A 19,598-nucleotide genomic window follows, 5' to 3' on the forward strand; every position below is an offset into this window, starting at 1 on the left:
GAGGTGGTGGCGTAGTAGTAATGTCACTGGACTAGTAATCCAGAGCCCAAGCCAATGCTCTGGGGATATGGGTTCGAATCTCACCACGGCAGATGGTGAAATTTGAATTCAATTCATAAATCTGGAATTAAAAGCTAGTCTAATGGTGACCATGAAACCATTGTTGATTGTTGGAAAAACCCATCTGGTTCACTAATGTCCTTCAGGGAAGGAAATCTGCTGTCATTACCTGACCTGGCCTACATGTGACTCCAGATCCACGACAATGTGGTTGACTCTTTTTAAAAAAAAAAAAAAATTCCCTTCTGAAATGGCCAAGCAAGCCACTCAGTTCAAGGGCAATTAGGGATAGGCAACAAATGCTGGCCTAGCCAGCGACTCTCTCAAAACGAATAAAAAGAAAATGAAGCATTAGGTGCTTACTGACCACCCCCCACACCCCCCACCACCTCCATTTCATATACCATATATGTTAGGCAGCAACCTGCAGCAGTAGGCATACTTTTGCTAAGGATTGCTGTTTCAGCTTGACAGCCCTAAATGACTGGTGCCTTGGCAATGTTACTCCAGCTGTTGCCCTGAGAGTATAGGTCATCATAAACCAACCGTCAACATTCCACATTACTTTGGTAGTGCAGTTCAACTATATCTGGAGGTTGAATTAATAAAATGTAAAACTACTTAATCGAGGTAACCTCTTCCCTGTTCAGCCAAAGTACAATCTTCACATCCAGAGTTCTCTTCCATTCTATTATTTTTCTTCTGACCAGATGACGTACTTTCTTTTGTATGGATTCTACTGGGTTTGTGTGGTTAGAGGTGTTGCTTTATCTAGGGCAAGAAGTCATGTTGAGTCTTTGAATGAGGCCGTATTTATGAAGTATTCTTGAAGGAGCGGACCTCTTGTTGGGAAGAGTAACCAGGGGATTTTATTTTTGTAAATGATATTTCACAGTAGACGTAAGTTGAATTTTAATTGGAGAAAAAGGAAGGCTGGAAGGAAGTCTGTGAACACTAAGTAATCAGTCATATCTTCAACTGAAATGCACTTCTCCCCTTTTCTTCATGAGAGCACTTACTTTTTCTGCAAGAATCAGAACCCCTCTGGTGCCTCACCCAAGTTGGCTTTCTTCAGATATGAACCAAGACGGTGAGCATTCACAGTGTGGAGAACATCGCCATCAAGCCTGGTCTTCCGTGTACATCCCATTGAAGGCCACTGCATATTGATCATGAGCTGGTACTATAATTGACTTACCTGCTCCTTCCTTCCTGGGAATGCCAAGGTCAACATTAGTACTCCAGCTGAGATTAGCTAACTCAAAGCACATCAGAGAATCAACTTAAAACATTCAATTAAACAACTACTGGAGAAGGAGCCCCCACAAGCATCCCCATCTTGAATCACGGTGGAGCCTAGCACGTGAGTGCAAAAGACAAGTCTGAAGCATTTGCAATCATCTTCAGCCAGAAGTGCTGATCCATCTCGGTCTCCTCCTGATGTCCCCAGCATCACAGATGCCAGTTTTCAGCCAATTCGATTCACTCCACATGATATCAAGAAATGGCTGAAGGCGCTGGATACAGTCCTGCCAACATCCCGGCTGTAGTACTGAAGGTTTATGCTCCAGAACCAATTGCTCCCTTCGCCAAGCTGTTCCAGTACAGCTACAACACTGGCATCAATCCGACGATATGGAAAATTGCTCAGGTATGTAAATTCCTGTCCACGAAATGCAGGACAAAACCAATCCACCCAAGTACCACCCCCCCCCCCCCCCCCCCCCCCCCCCCCCGCTGCCATCAGTCTACTCTTGATCAGCAAAATGATGGAAGGTGTCATCAGCAGTGTTATCAAGCAGCAGCTACTTGGCAATAACCTGCTCATCAATGTACAGTTTGGGTTCCGCCAGGGACACTCAGCTCCAGACCTCATTACAGCCTTGGACCAAGCATGGACAAAAGAGCTGAATCCCATAGGTGAGGTGAGAGTGACTGTATTTGACATCAAGGCAACATTTGATTGAATGTGGCATCAAGGAGCCCTAGCAAAATTAAAGGCGATGGAAATTAAGGGGAAATCTCTCCACTGGCTGGACTCATACCTAGCACAAAGGAAGATGGTTGTGGTTGTTGGAGGCCAGTCATCTCAGCCCCAGGATGTCACTGCAGGTGTTCCTCAGGCTAGTGTCCTAGGCCCAACTATCTTCAGCTGCTTCATTAATGACCGTCCCTCCAACATAAGGTCAGAAGTCGGGATGTTCATTCATGATTGAACAGTGTTCAATACGGAAGCAGTCCTGGACAAATTTCTAGCTTGGGCTGATCTACAACACGTAACATTCACGTGACACAAGTATGAATGTTATGAAGCATGATTATGTTTTAAAAAAATTTTTTTTTTAATGTAGTGTAAGATGGAGTCAGAGAAATATGTGACCTCACTACAAGTCTGCTTAAATACAAGACAGGCATCTTGGTTACCAGGACAACAAGAAACCCAGATCAAAAACCCTATTGAAAAGCAGAGAATGCAAGGTTATAACACCTGACAGACAATCGGTTTCACTTTCCCAGACTTTCAGATCATAAAGAAGGAACCAGTGGCTCTGAAGGTGCAAATGCAAATTGCAATTGCTAACCTTGGAAACAAAGGAAGGTCTGGTTGGTTTTGCCATGGCCAGACTTATGGGCTCTGCATATTGGAAAAGCAAATGACTATTGCCTTTTGATTTGAAATAAATTCTACAGACTTTTGAGAAATCCATAGGCTGTAAGGAAGACTGGAAGACAATGACCAACAGTGGTAGCCTAAGGAGGCAGAGAGAGAGGGAACACCTGCTCTCAGAAAACTGATACAGCGAAAGGCTATGAAGACTTGAAGCTGATTTGGAAGTTGAGGCTTGTGGAGAAGTAAAAAGCCAACAGGGTCACCAGAGATCGCCTTATTCACCGAAGTCCAGGTTAAAAAGACTCTGAAGAAGTGAGAAAAGAGAATATTGACTTTGAGAAGGTCTGGGAGATGCAATGTATTGCAACTTGGAGGAGCTTGGGACTTTTAGCCACAAAGATTTCACTTAAAGGGGGACTGTGTAAAGTATAAATGTGATGTGGGGTTTTCAAGTGTTTTGATAAGTGAAGAAAATACTTTTATCTGTAATTTGGAGTATCAGCTACTTAAAGTGCTATTTAGTTAATGGGGATTTTTAGTTTAATTGTTTTATAAAAGTCTTGAAACATGAAATCTTGTGCAATTCTTTAAATTGGTCTGGGGTGTTCATGTCTCGTGTTTTAACATTAATGGTCTCACTGAGGTTGTAACACTAAGTAATGACCATCTGTAACAAGAGGGAATCTAACCATCTCCCCTTGATGTTCTGTGAAATTACCACTACTGAATACCCCACCATCAGTCGACTGGAGGTTACCATTGACCAGAAACTGAACTGGAGCATCCATATAAATAATGTGGCTACAAGTGCAGGACAGAGGCTGGAAATTCTAAAGTCTGTCCACCATCTACAAGGCGCATGGCAGGAGTGTGGGAATATTCCCCATTTGCCTAGACGAGTGCAGTTCCAGCAACACACGAGAAGCTCGACACCATCCAGGATAAAGCAGCTCACTTGATTGACACCCCATCCAGCACCTTCAACATTCACTCCCTCAACCACTGGCACACAGTGGCAGCAACATGCACCTACAAGATGCATTGCAGCAACTCGCCAAGGCTCCTTCGACAGCACCTTCCAAAACCCACAACCTCTACCATCTAGAAGAACAAGGGCAGCAGCTGCATGGAAATACCACCGACTGCAAGTTCCCCTCCAAGCCACAGACCATCCTGACTTGGATCTATATCACTGTTTTTTCGCGGTCACTGAGTCAAAGCCCTGGAACTTCCTAACAGCAATGTGGGAGTACCTGCACCACAAGACTGAAGCAGTTCAAGAAAGTAGTTCAACGCCACCGTCTCGAGGGGAATTAGGGATGGGCAATAGATGCTGGCCTTGCTAGCGATGCTCACATCTCATGAACTAATAATAATTTTAAAAAATCCTGATCTTTACAGCTGAGTACCAGAGCTGCCCACTGAACCAAAAGGATGTGGATGCTTTGAAGAGGGTGCAGAGGAGGTTCACCAGGATGTTGCCTGGTATGGAGGGCGCTAGCTATGAAGAGAGGTTGAGTCGATTAGGATTATTTTCATTAGAAAGACGGAGGTTGAGGGGGGACCTGATTGAGGTGTACAAAATCATGAGGGGTATAGACAGGGTGGATAGCAAGAAGCTTTTTCCCAGAGTGGGGGATTCAATTACTGGGGGTCACGAGTTCAAAGTGAGAGGGGAAAAGTTTAGGGGAGATATGCATGGAAAGTTCTTTACGCAGAGGCTGGTGGGTGCCTGGAACGCGTTGCCAGCGGAAGTGGTAGATGCGGGCACGACAGCGTCTTTTAGGATGTATCTAGACAGATACATGAATGGGCAGGAAGCAAAGAGATACAGACCCTTAGAAAATAGGCGACAGGTTTAGATAGAGGATCTGGATCGGCGCAGGCTTGGAGGGCCGAAGGGTCTGTTCCTGTGCTGTAATTTTCTTTGTTCTTTTCTTTGTTCTTTGAACCCTTGGAGGTATGTGTTTAATGTTTTCTAAACTGAACAAAGCAATGGACCAGCAACAAATGTGATAAACAAAGTTCAGTAGATTGTTTACCGAGGATATAGTGTTGAGCTGAGCTGTTCGGTGGTAAGTGGCTCTGCACTTTGGGACAGTGCAGCTTCATAAAAGAAGCACAAAATTATAGTGACTGTTGCAATACATTTATTGACAGCTCATTACTGACAGGGCAAGTTCAATATTCTAAGTGCCTAGAATGAAGATCAGTCAATAAATGCATCGTAGTACCCAGGATACAATGGCAAAACAAACCACCACAAGAATGTCTCTTCGGAGGTGATGATCATTGGTAGTATTGTGATTTCATCTTGCCCAATAAGAATGGTCTTAGAGTTTTCAAACAATCTACTTATCAGATTGCTAATATTTAATGTAATGAATCTTGCGTGAGCAAGCACTGGGCATGGATCATATTGGTGGCCAAGTTGGTCAGGATTTTACAAGGTCGCATAACTGAAAGCTTTCACCTCCCATGAATTGATTTGTTGATTTTATATCCTTGTTATGGATGAAGGAAGAAATTTGATGGTTGTGGGGCAGCATGTTTTGTGAGACCTGAAGATTGAACTTGCAAGGTGACAATTGGCTTGTATGGCTTTGTTCTGATTTCAGCAAAATCACAATATTGATTTTAAAAAGTTGAAGCTATTGTTGGGTGATGTTGTGGTACAAAGCATTGGAACACTGGCTCTCAACATCACAGACTGGGAGTGTAATGAGGAGCTTTTTACGTTGTCTGATGCATGTCGTTCAGTTGATTGAAAATCTCAAACAGGTTTATTCACTCTTAAAGGCAATCACTCAACAGGGAGGACACTGGTTTGGTTGGCAAATTCCATCTGTTTCTCTCTCCACCGATGTTGCCTGACTCAGAGTGTTTCCAGCAGTTTTTGTTTTGATTTCAGATTTTCAGCAACTACAGTAATTTGCTTCCATTCGCTATTAATCTGCCTGAGAGTGCGGTGGAGGCAGATTTAATCGAGGTATTCAAGAGGGAATTGGATTGTCATCAGAAAAGAAAGAAGGTGCAGGGCTATGGGGAGAAGGCTGGGGAGTGGCACGAGGTAAACTGCCCTTCGGAAGAACCGGTGCAGATACAATGGGCCAAATGATCATCTTCCGTGCTGTAACAATTCTGTGATTCTGAAGAGGATTGTAATAACTGGAGGCTGTAGAATCTCCTTGAAGGATGGAGTGCAGTAGAATGGATATCTCTTTACTGGATGACATCGAACCCTCTTGTGGCTGGGACAAAGGGATCATTGGTGGATGTTTGGGCACAAGCTTCCAATATGACCTCTTGTCAATGAAGATAACATGAGATCATTTGGGCTTGACATGGCTATAACTTGGACAATGACGTAAGCTGGTGCACCAGTGTGACATATCCTGATTGAATCCAGTGATTCAACAAACAGCACACTTCCAATTTTGGACATGTCATCAAGGGTTGGCACCAGAAGGAGGAGGGAAAGTTGAATCGCATGCTGGCATTTCATCTGTGATTTGAGATCAAATCCAGTTTAAGCTAACAGGATGAAATTTTTCTGATTGAAATTTTCCACTTCTGCACTTCCTGGCCCATCAATTGTAACAGACTGAAAATTGCAGGCTGTGGCGCAGGAAAGCTGATACAAGGAACAGACAGGGTATTTATCCCTTGTAGGTCTAAATCCACACCCCAAAATTTTCCATAATTTAGTGCAAATTGGTGGTGATTTTGCTTATGGAAAATTTATGCTGCAGCAGCTGATGTACTGAGGTTAATGCATAATAGTGTTGGGTTAAAGTTGAGAACATTTAACTCTGCATTTCATACCTGTGACAATTGACCTGGAAGTGCCGGATGCCAAAATTGATGTGATCTGTTGTTCAGCACAACTATGTCTCAGTTTGATCAGCTTACAATTTCTAAATTTAAAATGGCAGATATGAGGGGTGGAGGAGTCATGGCTGGGGTGCAGGAATTGTAGTTTTACAAAAGGAGACGAATGTCAACATGAACCATTTATGGCCCCCTCTTAACAGAGGTTCATTTGGAGGCCTGAAAACTCGTGGAAAATCCATCTTTTTGCTACAAAAGGTAGAAAAATATTCAAAACATAATCAGATCTCTATCACAAGTTTAAAAATTGCTCGATACTGAAGCTGTAATGTATGAGTGAGTAGACTGTACATGGGGCTCAAATTAAATGTACACTGATGAACCAAATGCTGGAGCAAATCTTTTTCCAGTTGTACCTGTCAGCATTCCAGTCACACAGAAGATTGTATTGGCAAAATTCCAAACCATTGTCTGTGAATCCCAATTTTAGTCTCCTTTTCCACCCAGGTCATCAGTCTTGTTTTGATTCTAATTGCTTTTGCTATTGAAAGAGAAAATTTGTTGTTGACAAGCACAGCCAAGAGCAAATGATGTGCTGCCCATGGAAGGAATTGTATTCAAGTCTTGTCGGCACTTTAGGATCCAGAACTGATTGGAGCTTGGCTCTCATCTCATATATATCAATCAGTTCCGGAGCGATGCCTATACAGTTGCAGACTACTAGATGGTTTGTGCTAATCCCTTCACATTTCTTCAGGGGGAATAACCATCCATCATTCTTTTTCTTCTGTTGACGTATAAGAATTTTCAGGTTGTTGGCAGAATGATTTCCTATTTCCTAATCTTTCTGTGCACTGTGCAGTGACCGTTTGTGATGTTTAGTTTTGTCCAAGTGGCACAGGTGGTGAAGAATTCCCAACATGCTCCAAGGGGAACCATCTCATGCCAAGTCCAAAGTTGGACTTGGACAGAATTCCTCCACCCTCAACCATCCCCCACAAGCTCTAATCTCTGTCTTAATGGTGCACTTTAGCGACTGCCAAGGACAACAAAATGGAGCAGAGCCCACAAATTAAAAATTTGGCAGCCTAGCAATTCTGAGAAACTAAAGCACATTGAGTGATCCAATGTCCTGTCTCCCAGGAGATGCCAACATACAACCAGCAAGATCAATATCTTCATGGCATGAGATAAAGGAGTTCTAACTTTAGAAAAATGAACTTTCAGTTGACTTGCATGTTAGATGTTCCCTGGTCAGTCAACTCTAACGCTATACCTTCCAGTCCAAAATTGGACACTGAGAAATGTAATTATAGAGTGATTGCACTCATGATTTTGCCTATGTGAAAAGTTCATAACCTTGATGTAATGAAAAGAGTTTACATCACTTGACCAATAGAGAAATTTCTGTCTTAATTTTATACTATGGTTTAAAATAGTGACCGTTAAAATGAAATTTGTCTTTTCGTACCCCCCTTTCGAAATGGAGGCTTGGTTGGTCTGTGTCCAGGCCAGATTGCTCATTTTGGAAATTAGGGACAGTTGTTCTGGGTGTTAATTAAAATTTGCATGGTCTTAAGTATGAGCAGATATGCAGGATCCTAATGAGATGTGAGCTTCTGCTCTTTAATATCTATTATCCTACACTTGATTGCTAGCTGCATTTCTGGGCACTGTTAGTTTGAGGAGTACTGGTGCAAAGGGACATGAACAGATAAAGTGAGTGGGCAAAACTGTGCAGATGGAAGTCAATGTGGTGAACTATGAAGTCATCCACTTTGGACCCAAGAACGATAGATCAGAGTATTTTCTAAATGGTGAAAAGCGAGGAACTGTGGAGGAACAGAGAGGTTATGGGGTCCAAGTACAGAGATCTCTAAAAGCTGGTGGATAGGTACAAAAAATAATTTGAAATATTAATGGAATGTTGGCCTTTATCTCAAGGGAGCTGGAATACAAAGGGGTGGAAGTTGTGTTACAGTTAGATTACTGTGTTCAATTCTTGTCACTGCATCTAAGGAGATGGATACATGGCCTTGGAGAGTGTGCATTGCAAATTCACCAGAATAATGCATGAGGCTAAAAGGGTTAAATTATAATGACAGATGGCATTGACTAGTTGGTAATCCCTTGAGTATAGAAGATTAAGAGGTGATCTAATTTCAAGGTGATTAAAGGAGTTGATGGGGTAAATGGAGAGACTATTTCTTCCTGGTGGAGGAATCTAGAACAAGGGGGCATAACCTTAAAATTAGAGTTTGGTGGTTTAGGGATGATACCAGGAAGCACTTCTTCATACAAAGAGTAGTAGAAATCTGCAAATGCAGTCAATTGAAAAATTTCAAAACTGAGAATTTTTCAGGCAAGAGTATTAAAAGCTACATATGAGACATACATGACATCATTAATGCCTACAAAAAACTTTAATCTACAAGTCCTGTTGCTGATCAAACTTTATATATAAAACATGTTCTAAACAGGATATGTATAAGCGTTGGCTCAGTGATGGCATCTTGCCTTCTGAGTCAGAAAGTCATGAGCTGAGGAGGCTGAGGGAACATGCTGCTCCTGACCATGGGGGGAATGTGTGCCCAGGGTACTTACTGACCCCTCAGCAAAGCTCAGAGCCCTAGCACTATTGGCATGCAAGGCAGTGACACATGCAGCTTATGTATATGAGCCACTGTCTCTCTCTCTCTCTCTCTCTTTCTCTCTCTTTCTTTCTCTCTCTCTCCTTTCTTTCTTTCTTTCTCTCTCTCTTTCTCTCTCTCTCTCTCTCTTTCTCTCTCTCTCTCTCTCTTTCTCTCTCGCTCTTTCTCTCTCTCTCTCTCGCTCAGAGATGGGCATGCCTGATGAGCATGAGAGGACATTACTATCCTCAGACCAAGTGGGTGGAGTGCACTCCTTCCCATCTGTCGGCATGCCCAGGATTCAGCTACAGTGGGCAGCCTCAGCATAGCACAGGTTTTGTCATGGAGGGGGAATGCCTGAACCCTGTCATGGCACAGGGGCCAGGTTCCACTCCAGCAACATCAGCACACAATCTAAACTGATTTTTCAGTGGAGTACTGAGAGAACGCAGCATTTCTGGAGGTGTTGGCTTTCCCCCTTCTTTCCTCACTGTGGGCAGATTCTATTTATATTGTGCTTTATCATTTATGTGTATTTTTCATGTGTAAAATCTAATTTTTAGCTTCATCCTGTACGCATTGACCTGTTGGGGTACTTTCCGCCTTTAAAAGGAATCAAGAGAACAGTAGCTGCCTCTCAAAATCTCCACTGTTCCATCCAGTAGTTCAGGAGTAATTGTTAATTCTGGGCATGCAAAGAGCATATATTTGGCTCAGGAGACTTGGTTGTCTCATAGAAACTACCTATTTGCAATGAGCATGTTAATGGTTCTCAAATGTGTGCCTATTCTGCCTTTAAGATGACCATCAAACTTAAAATGGGGAGAGTGCACTGTTATTTTATATTCCTTACTTTATGCAGGGAGTGGTGAATCTGCGGAATGAATTGTTGACTGAGGCGGGGCAGGGGCTACTGTGTCAGTAAATGCTTAAGTGAAATATTTTTAGAGTATTTGAGGGTCATTGTGGAGTTTATTTCCTAGCCTATTTTTTTAGCCTACACGTCTGTCTATCATGAAGAAGATGGAAAATAACACAGATGCTTAAAGTGACTTTTAATTTGTCACGGTTGCGATCTGAAGAAGGAACTTAAAGGGAAATAGCTCTGTGCTGCAGTCAAGCTGATCTAGAAATCATTAGCTTGTCATTAATTTAATCACGCTCCTGTAGCAACTCCCTGCGTATTCCAGAGGTTAGTAATGTATTACCTACTTTATTGCTGTGGTTGCAGTCTCCAATCCAAACACAAACCAACGGCACGTATGACTGAAGCAGATCTATTGCCAAGTTTTGGTTCTTGCCAGGATATATATTGACAATTAAATCACAGTAGAATTGTACAATGGTCTGTGATTCATGCAGCCATATTTTGAGTTTGGTTACTTACACTGTTGCATTTACGTAAAGGCATAATATGCATTTCTGCATGAGCCAAGGCAATCCAGTTATCTATCCCGAAACCTATTTTTCGTGACCTGATTTGTTGTGCTTATACTGATGGAACTCGGTTTGGTTTCCATCCGCTTGCTTCAGATTGATTTCTCCCCCCCGCCCCCCACCCCCCGCCTTACGAGAAGTTAAGGAATGGTCCTTTTACATCATCTGTTACTGAAACTAACTTGCCATGTAATGGATTCTAAGGATTGTTCACACACTTTCCAAATTAACAAGGCTATATGGGTCAGAGGAAAATAGGAAATAATTTATATAATGTACAATGAGTCAAATAGTATTTGGAAAGTAGTAATTCTTCACATAACAATGGCAGTCTGAGTAGTGATTTATTCAGGACATGCTTATTTTTCATTCACTGACTATAATATATTTGAAGGTGACAATTCAAGAGAAATTCAAAACATTTGCCGGTGTTACTGCTCTTGGCCTTCATTATCCACAACAAATTGCCATGGATGTGAAATTAGCCATCAGATATGACTCCAGTATCCTGACCATCGTGAAAAAGGAATTCAAATACTAATTATTTACTGAATCGGACTTTGTTCAAAACTCATTCTTATTTTAAGAACCACCTATGGTGCAAGTGAGGAGCCCGTGATGGTCTCCTGGTAGATGCATTGCCCTATGTACTAGCGGCGCAGTGGTTAGCACCGCAGCCTCACAGCTCCAGCGACCCGGGTTCGGTTCTGGGTACTGCCTGTGCAGAGTTTGCAAGTTCTCCCTGTGACCGCTTGGGTTTCCGCCGGGAGCTCTGGTTTCCTCCCACAGCCAAAGACTTGCAGGTTGATAGGTAAATTGGCCATTGTAAATTGCCCCTAGTGGAGGTAGGTGGTAGGAGAATGGTGGGGATGTGGTCGGGAATATGGGGTTAATGTAGGATTAGTATAAATGGGTGGTTGTTGGTCGGCACAGACTCGGTGGGCCGAAGGGCCTGTTTCAGTGCTGTATCTCTCTATGACTCGTTTTCTTTTAATTTCTTCAGGCATATGATAAGGCCGCCATTGTCTACTGGTGTGACAAAAGAGTCAGCAAATGTAATGCAGATTCTCCTGAATGTGCAGATGTAGAATGCAGTCAACTGCTTATAGAAAACCTCCATTGTTTTGTCAATGTTTGTAGTCTATTCAGATTGAACAGCTTCCTGGATGTGTGGTGATGGATGAGAACGCGCCATGTCTAGACCTATTGTGTCATCAAACACAGAAATGGAGAGGAGACAAGGAACATAGGGGACTGGAGTAAACCATTAAGCCCCTCGAGCATGTTCCACCATTAAGTTAGATCATGGCAGATCTGCATCTCAACCCCATTTGCCCACTACAAAAGTAAAATACTGCAGATGCTGGAAATCTGAAATAAAAACAGAAAATGCTGGAAATGCTCAGCAGGTCGGGCGGCTTCTGTGGAAAAACAGTTAACATTTCAGGTAGTGCAGAATGGGCCTCATTTTAATGTCTAATCTGTTTCAGGATTTGATGAAAGGTCACAGACCTGAAACATTAACTCTGTTCCTCTCCCATTTACCCATCATTGGACTATATCCCTTCCCAAGCAACAATCTATCAATCTCGATCTTGAAAATTTCAATTGACAGAAGTGCACATTTTTGCTCAATTTCACTCGGAATGTCAGAAGGCTGGGAAACATTACATCAGCTGTTAGGACTGAGGTGGGAGGAGTACACTGTCTTTTCTAATTCCACTTCTCCACATCTATTTAAATGGTTTACCTGGTTACCGGTACAGCCAATCATACGCTTTTTTTAATCCCAGAAAAAAATGCACCAACCAGGTTTCTTTAATAAATAACAAAATTATCAGTTTATTGTAGAACAAGACTTAACCAGCAACGAAGCAAAGCATTAACACACTGAAGTATGAAAATTCCCTTTTCAAATTCTCCATTTACACTCACACACTGGAAAAATAGAGAAATTCTCTCTGCAGAGGTCTGTTACCAAAAAGGCAAAAAAAAAAGACTACTTTGACCAAATACTTGCTAATTCTTGACAAAAAAAAAATGGAATGAAGTCAGTTGTCCCTTTTTTGGTCTGGTGTCCGGGTATACAGAGACGGATCACTGGGATCGTTTCAGAAGCAGTCCGTTCTGGAGATGTCAAGAAGTATTCTAGTAGGTTTTCCGTCAGCACACACTCAAATCGCAAGATTCTTCTCAGCTTTTCAGGAGCTATTCAGCATCGGGGATTTTAGCTCTCCCACATTGCACTTTTGAAGGGATTTTTCAAAGAGGTAGAGACGAAGGTGAGCTGGGTGGTTTATTTTTCTTTGGCAGGAAAACAATGTCCAAACTCCAAACAGAGAGTCAACCTCCTGATATCCATAAACCTTGACAAGTGGCTTCTCTGTAAGCATTTTTTCCCAAGTCACCAAGGGTTCCGTTGCTTACTGAGCACAAATCACAGGTGCTTTCCAGCACAGGTGGTTTTCAAACGACACCTCAAGTGTCCTTTCGGTGAACTTGGTTTTAAAAAAAACACACATCCATGGAATCTTTTCAGTTTTAATACAAGTCCTCAAAAAAATGTTTAAATGGAAGCACTTTCAATGAAAGCACAGCACCTACTCTATCGAGCATAACATCTTCGAAATGATTCACAATTCAGGCAAATTTCTCTGGCACCCAAACTTAAATAGCAGTTTTCACAGTCTTGGTTCACAACATCACAAAGCCCGATGAAGTCACCAAAGACCATGTAGAGGTCCTTGTACTGCTCCATATAGTTGTCCCTTAATCTCCAGTGCCTTACTGAGTAATGAAATCCATGTTAGTAGTTGTATGATTTTTCTCAGAAGCTACATTGTGTTTCTAGGAGGATTGCGAGACATTTTCAAGTAGGTCATTAAAAGGCTAGTGATTGAGAAGCATTTATTTTCCCAAGCTATTGAATGAAATGAAACTCCAGATTCAGTGCTGCTGGTATCCTCTCCCTTTTGTATTCAGATGGTAGCAATTGTTGCATTTTATAGATCTTGTGGATTATTGTTGTCTTCAGATGGTTCTGAACAGTTTGTACACCTGGTCAGCGAGAATCCCACAAGAAAGAAAGACTGACTTGCATTTATATAGTGTCTTTCACAACTTTAATATGTCCCAAAGTGCTTTACAGCCAATTAAGTACTTTTGAAGTGTAGTCACTGTTGTATACAAAACACAGCAGCTAATCTGTGCACAGCAAGCTCCCATAAACAGTGATATGATAATGATCAGATAATCTGTTTTTTAGTGATGTTGATTGTAGAATAAATAATGGCCAGGTCATTGGGGATAACTCCCATGCCCTTCTTCAAATAGTGCCATGAGATCCTTTATGTTCACCTAAGAAACTGAAGCTCCTTCTGCTCAAACGTCTCCATCGAAAGATGGCACCTCTGACAGTGCAGCGCTTCCTCAGTAAGGCACTGGAGTATCGGCCAAGATTTTTGTGCTCAAGTCTCTCAAGTGGGACTTGCACCAACAACCATCTGACTCAGATGGGAATAACATTACGTGAACAGAAATTCCTATTGTCCTGGGATCCTTCAAGACTTTATTACCCTAAGCAATCATGGGAATCTTATCATTTGCTTTGTTTCGTCTGCTTTGATTGTCATTTGTCTGTGTAGTGTTCAATGGTTTGATTTATCTGAGTTTGATTGTATTAGTCTGTCTACTAATCAGTGTTCACTATGCTTGATAACTTAAGCCTAGTGTTTTGAAACTGCAACTAAAAAGAGGATGAGAAGTTCCAGTAAATACAAGCGTGTTCTGAAAAACATTGTCTAAAATCTTGTAAGTGCTGAGATATTTTAAAGTGCTGCAAATACCCCTGTTGATTTCGGAGTAGTGTCATGCTGCATTACTTTGAGATAAATCAGATGTATAAAATATCCAGCAAACTGGCGAAAACATAATAAAATAGTGGCAACGGGGATGGTTCAGCAAAGTTCAACTATCAGCTCCAGAACCATTTCTTTCGTCATCAGGAAATCCTCCCTTGTGCTGGGAGTGATGGATTTCGGGGTCCATGACCTATTTGCTCGCTATGAGGATGGACAGTCCAGATGTAGCAGTGATCCACAGGAAAGCGATACTTGTATATTGTCTCAAACAGAAGGCAGATATTCGAGCAGCTCACAGAAGATACATCTAGGTTTGATACGGTGGTAAGTGGTCTCAAAAAATACTTCAGGCCAAAGAAAAGTGTGACAGAGTGATATGTGTTCTGTCCGAGATCCCAGGGACATTAAACAATACGTGACAGCATTGCAGCAATTGGCGTCTACATGTAAATTTGGCGCACTAACCAACAAACTAATTTGTGACCAATTAATTGAAAAAACTTCAATTCCACAAATTAGGGAATGTCTCCTCATGGAAGATGATGATTTAACCTTGGAAAAAGCTGTAACCTCATCAGTCCAGATTGAATCTGCCATGTTAGATTCAAAGAGGTTACGCACACATGCATCCTTAGACTCAGGGTTGCAGACACAGCTTGCCCAACCAGCTTTAGTGCAAGGGGTAAGGACAAGGATACCTCAGCAACCTCATCAAACTGTGCCCCATCATGGTCATATTCCTTCAAATCTGTGTCAAAATTGTGGAAAAGCTTCTCAAGTCACAATGCCGTGTCCAGCTCAAGGGAAAAAGTGTAACTCATGTTTAAAGTGGAACCATTTTGCAAAGATGTGCAGGTTGTCAAAGAAAAAGACTTCATTGGTTCGACATGGGGGAGTCTCTTCCTGAGAGTGAGGTACAACATGTATTTACCATCACAAAGTAAAGCACCAGGTCACTTTAAGGAGTGCTCAGTTGAGATCGCAGGCAGCTCAGTGTCACTTCTTATCGATGTTGGTGTGAAAGTATCTATTTTGAGTGACAAACCCATCGGTATTTTTTGCAATTCTCTTTCACTCCTGTGACAGGCACTCTTCAAGCTTATGATAACACTATCATTCCAGTTTTGGGTACGATCACAGTTCCAGTACCCTCCAAAAATGCCACCCTAGACAGGTTCACTTTCTATGTGGCCAAAGGCTGAAGCCTTTATGGGGGTAAACCTTTTTGATAAGCTTGGATTCAAACTCGCTGACCCCACCGGAGAACACATTAATGGGATTGATAATGTAGATTATACACGCCAGTATCCTTCCTTATTTACTGGATTTGGGGAGATCAAGGGGTACTGTCATGCTTCTCACATTGATACATCAATTCAGCCAGTTTCACAAAATTTGAGCCGTTTGCCGTTTGCAGTCCATCCAGAAGTTTCACAGGAGCTGAACTGACTAGAAGCAGACTGTATCATTGAGCGAATTGACTCATCGGCTTCTATCAAATTTAGTCATTGCTCGACGAGAAAATGGTGAACTTCGACTATGCATTGATCTAAAGGCAGTCAGCAAAGCTTTCATACCAGACAAACATCCACTTCCGACAATTCAAGAACTGTCAGCATCATTTCATGACTCCACAGTCTTCACAAACCTTGATATGCAATGGAGTTATCTTCAGATAGCTCTGGAAGAACAAAGCCGATATTTTACAGCTCTTGTTAACCATAAAGGTGTATTTCAGTACTGCAGAATGTCATATGCACTAAGTGCAGCACGTAGTGCATTCCAAAAAATTACTACTTCAGTCTTGTCGGATGTTAAGGGGATGTCGTTGCCCACGGAAGGGACAAAGCTGAACATGATCGATGATTATCAGCACTGCTCACTTGACTTGCGAAATACAATTTGACACTCAACAAAGACAAATGTGTATTTGCAGCACCTGAGATTGACTTTCTAGGTCACAGAGTGACAGCAGCTGGAGTAAAACCTACACATGACAACATCAAAGCCCTTCATGTGCTTCCTGCACTGTCTAACGTGAAAGAATTGGCATCGTTCCTTGGTACGACCAACTTTTATCATAAATTCTTTCCTAAGTGCGCAGAGATCATGAAACCTCTTTGGAAACTATTACATAAAGATGCTCAATGGGAATGGACTGTTGCACAGCAATCAGCATTTGAAAAGTTAAAGGCGAAGATAGCATCTCCACTAGTCCTCGCGCATTTCAGCCCACGTGCGGAAACGTATGTCACAACAGATGCGTTGGGAACTGCAATTGGAGCTGTACTCGCACAGTCCATTGACGTATGCGAACAATCAATAGCTTATGCATCACGCCCATTGTCAGAAACTGAACGCAAATACTCTACTGGAGAGCGGAAAGCACGAGCCTGCATCTGTGCATGCGAACATTGGCACATGTATCTTTATGGTAAAAAGTCTATTCTCCGCACTGATCACCAAGCTCTGACTACATTGTTAGCTACATCAGGATCAGGTCATCGACCTCTAGGCATTTACAGATGGTCAGATAATCATCATCAGTGTAACTTGGAGGTCCAGTATCTTGCAGGCTCACACAAACGGGTAGCTGATATGCTTAGCCATAATATTATTGTAGATAGTGTTAGTGACAGAAAAACATACTTTGACAAATGCACAGGCACCTTTGGGTTCGAATCAAATGACCAAATCACAAGTACAAACCTGCTTCATCAGTAACAGATCCAAAGCAGATTAAAGATTTGCTCGTTACCAATGCTTATCTGATGAAAGATCACAAACCTGAAACGTTAACTCTGCTTCTGTCTCCACAGATGCTGCAAGACCTGCTGAGTATTTCCAGCACTTTGTTTTAATTTCAAATTTCCAGCAAATGCATAATTTATCTTTTATTATACCAATGCTTATCTGTTGGATGACGACACCAAGAATGTGAGATGTTTGATAGGGAGCAGACCAGGATATTTTAAGGATAGTAGTTATGAGGATACATTTCCTTTTCCTGTGAGTAATAATAATCTGCCTCATCAAGCTGATCAAACAGATTCACAACCTCAAATTTCGAAATCTAATCGCAGACCTAAGAGACTTTTCTGTTATGACTGACCGCTCCAGTCAAAGCCCCCAATCAAAATAAACGATTCTGATTGTGGTGGGAGAAACACACGGTTAATTCAATCCCGTCGCTCCACAGATCTCCTAAAATATTTAAAATTTTCCAAATTAAAGAAAGACCCAGCCAAATTGTACCATCTATTAACCCCTGAATGAGGCTAACAAAACCAGGTGCCTTTAAATCAACAAATTAACTCTTTAATTGAAGAACTAAATTCTTAAACAAGATGAAGGTATAAACAACATTTAAAATAGAAAAAAATTAGAGTCCTTGAAAATTTACAGTCCAATGTTGCTTGAAGTCCTCACAATGTTGCTTGAAGTCCTCAGTCATCCGATGTGGAAAATAGGTTCCACCACAATAGAACAGTCCATCATCTAACTCCAGCAGTAGGTGATGCTTTCCTTCTCCAGCGAATTTCAACAATTAACGACTTGCAAACACTTTCAATAGAATCAAGCTGACTTGAGTTTTTGAGGGATAAAAGATTCACAGTCTAACTTCCCTTCCTTCAGTTCAAATTACCAACGATCTCTGTTTTTGCTTGACATTTTTTTAGAACTTGGAGAGATAATAATTAAACAGACTAAAATCCTATTCCTTCAGTTTAAATGGTTGAGTGCTCTTTTTTCAGGTGCTAAACACCACATCTGTCTGTCTGTGTCCTCTGTGTCTGTGTTTTGTTCAACTAAAAAGCCAGTTCAGAATTAAATTGTAACAAATGTATCACTTGATACTCACTCATGGTGGCAGTATCTGTGGTAACGAGAATGCACCCTTGGAATTGCAGTCTCCAAATGGTTGTTCTTTGTTTTCTCAATGAAATTGATCCGGATGTAACTGACGAGCACAGCTGCTGATACTTCAATCTCCGATCCTGCTGTCTTCACAGTCCAGAGTGTCTGCAGCCACGGCATGCGGTAAGTCCATTGAGGTGAAGAAGGAGCTGCGGGACCCGAGAGAAGTCCTGTGAAAACGTGCCCCGAACACCCAAAACATCCACGAACGGCCCCCGCGGCCGCAACTTCAAAGCGCCCGCGGGAGATGGCTCGGAGAGCATCTGCAGCGCACTGTCGGCAATGCTGCATGCCTTTATTTAAACCACTGCAAAAAAAAAACCCTTAGCAAATGTAATCACCTCGAAGTCTGCCAAATGATGCTTCACCTCCCGAAGGACGTGGATGAGCTTTCCGGACGTCGATGGTGGGCACTGAGGAAATGGCTTATTACCTGCACCAGATTCCACCCCCCCTCCCCCCCCCCTTTACCCCCCTTCCACCCCCCCCCACCCCCGTCCCCTTCCCTGCTCCACCCTCTCAGCTCACCCCCTCACAACCCCGTCCCAGCCCGCCCCCCCCTCGCACCATCTTCACCCCGCACCCCCTTCCCCTGCACCCCCCCCCACCCCCTCCCTCTACCCCTCCCCCTTGCATCCCCTCCTCCCACCGGCACCATCCTACACCTGTGTAGGGGCCCCAACAACCCCACTGCCTTGTGGGCGTCTCGGGAGAGACCAAGGCTAAGGGAGTAAACCCTAACAGAAAATCCGGAGCGGAACCCCGTAGGCGGTCATGTGTCACCTTTGGCATGTTTCCGGCAGTTCCTGCAGCCATACTGGTGCCAAACGTCGTGTCCTGCACTCCTTTGGACCCCACCAGAAAGGCCGAGAGGGGGGTTTTGACGACTGGGCAACTCTCAACCTCCATAAATTTGCCCAGGCATGCGCCATGGAGAGGTCACTCCATAGTTGCCTCACAGCGACTGAAACAACACGGAAGGCAGCAGTTACGGGTTATAAGTCCAGATAAATTGGCGTAGAAACTGGGCGCCACGGGTTGCCTTTGTCGGTGGGAGAGGTCATTGCACCTCACTGGACAGCTACCGCCCGCCTCAAACCGGGCAGCCCCCGGTCAATAAGGTTCTGTCCCGCCACAGTCTGCCTGCTTCAATGGGTGCTTGGAGCTCAGGGTCATTGCCCGAAAGGTGGACTGATACACCGCACCAAACAACATGAAAAAAGGAAAGACGGTACCAGCCCTTCGCTTTGC

This window comes from Heterodontus francisci, chromosome 17 (assembly GCF_036365525.1).
Source record: "Heterodontus francisci isolate sHetFra1 chromosome 17, sHetFra1.hap1, whole genome shotgun sequence".
NCBI classification, from domain to species: Eukaryota; Metazoa; Chordata; class Chondrichthyes; order Heterodontiformes; family Heterodontidae; genus Heterodontus; species Heterodontus francisci.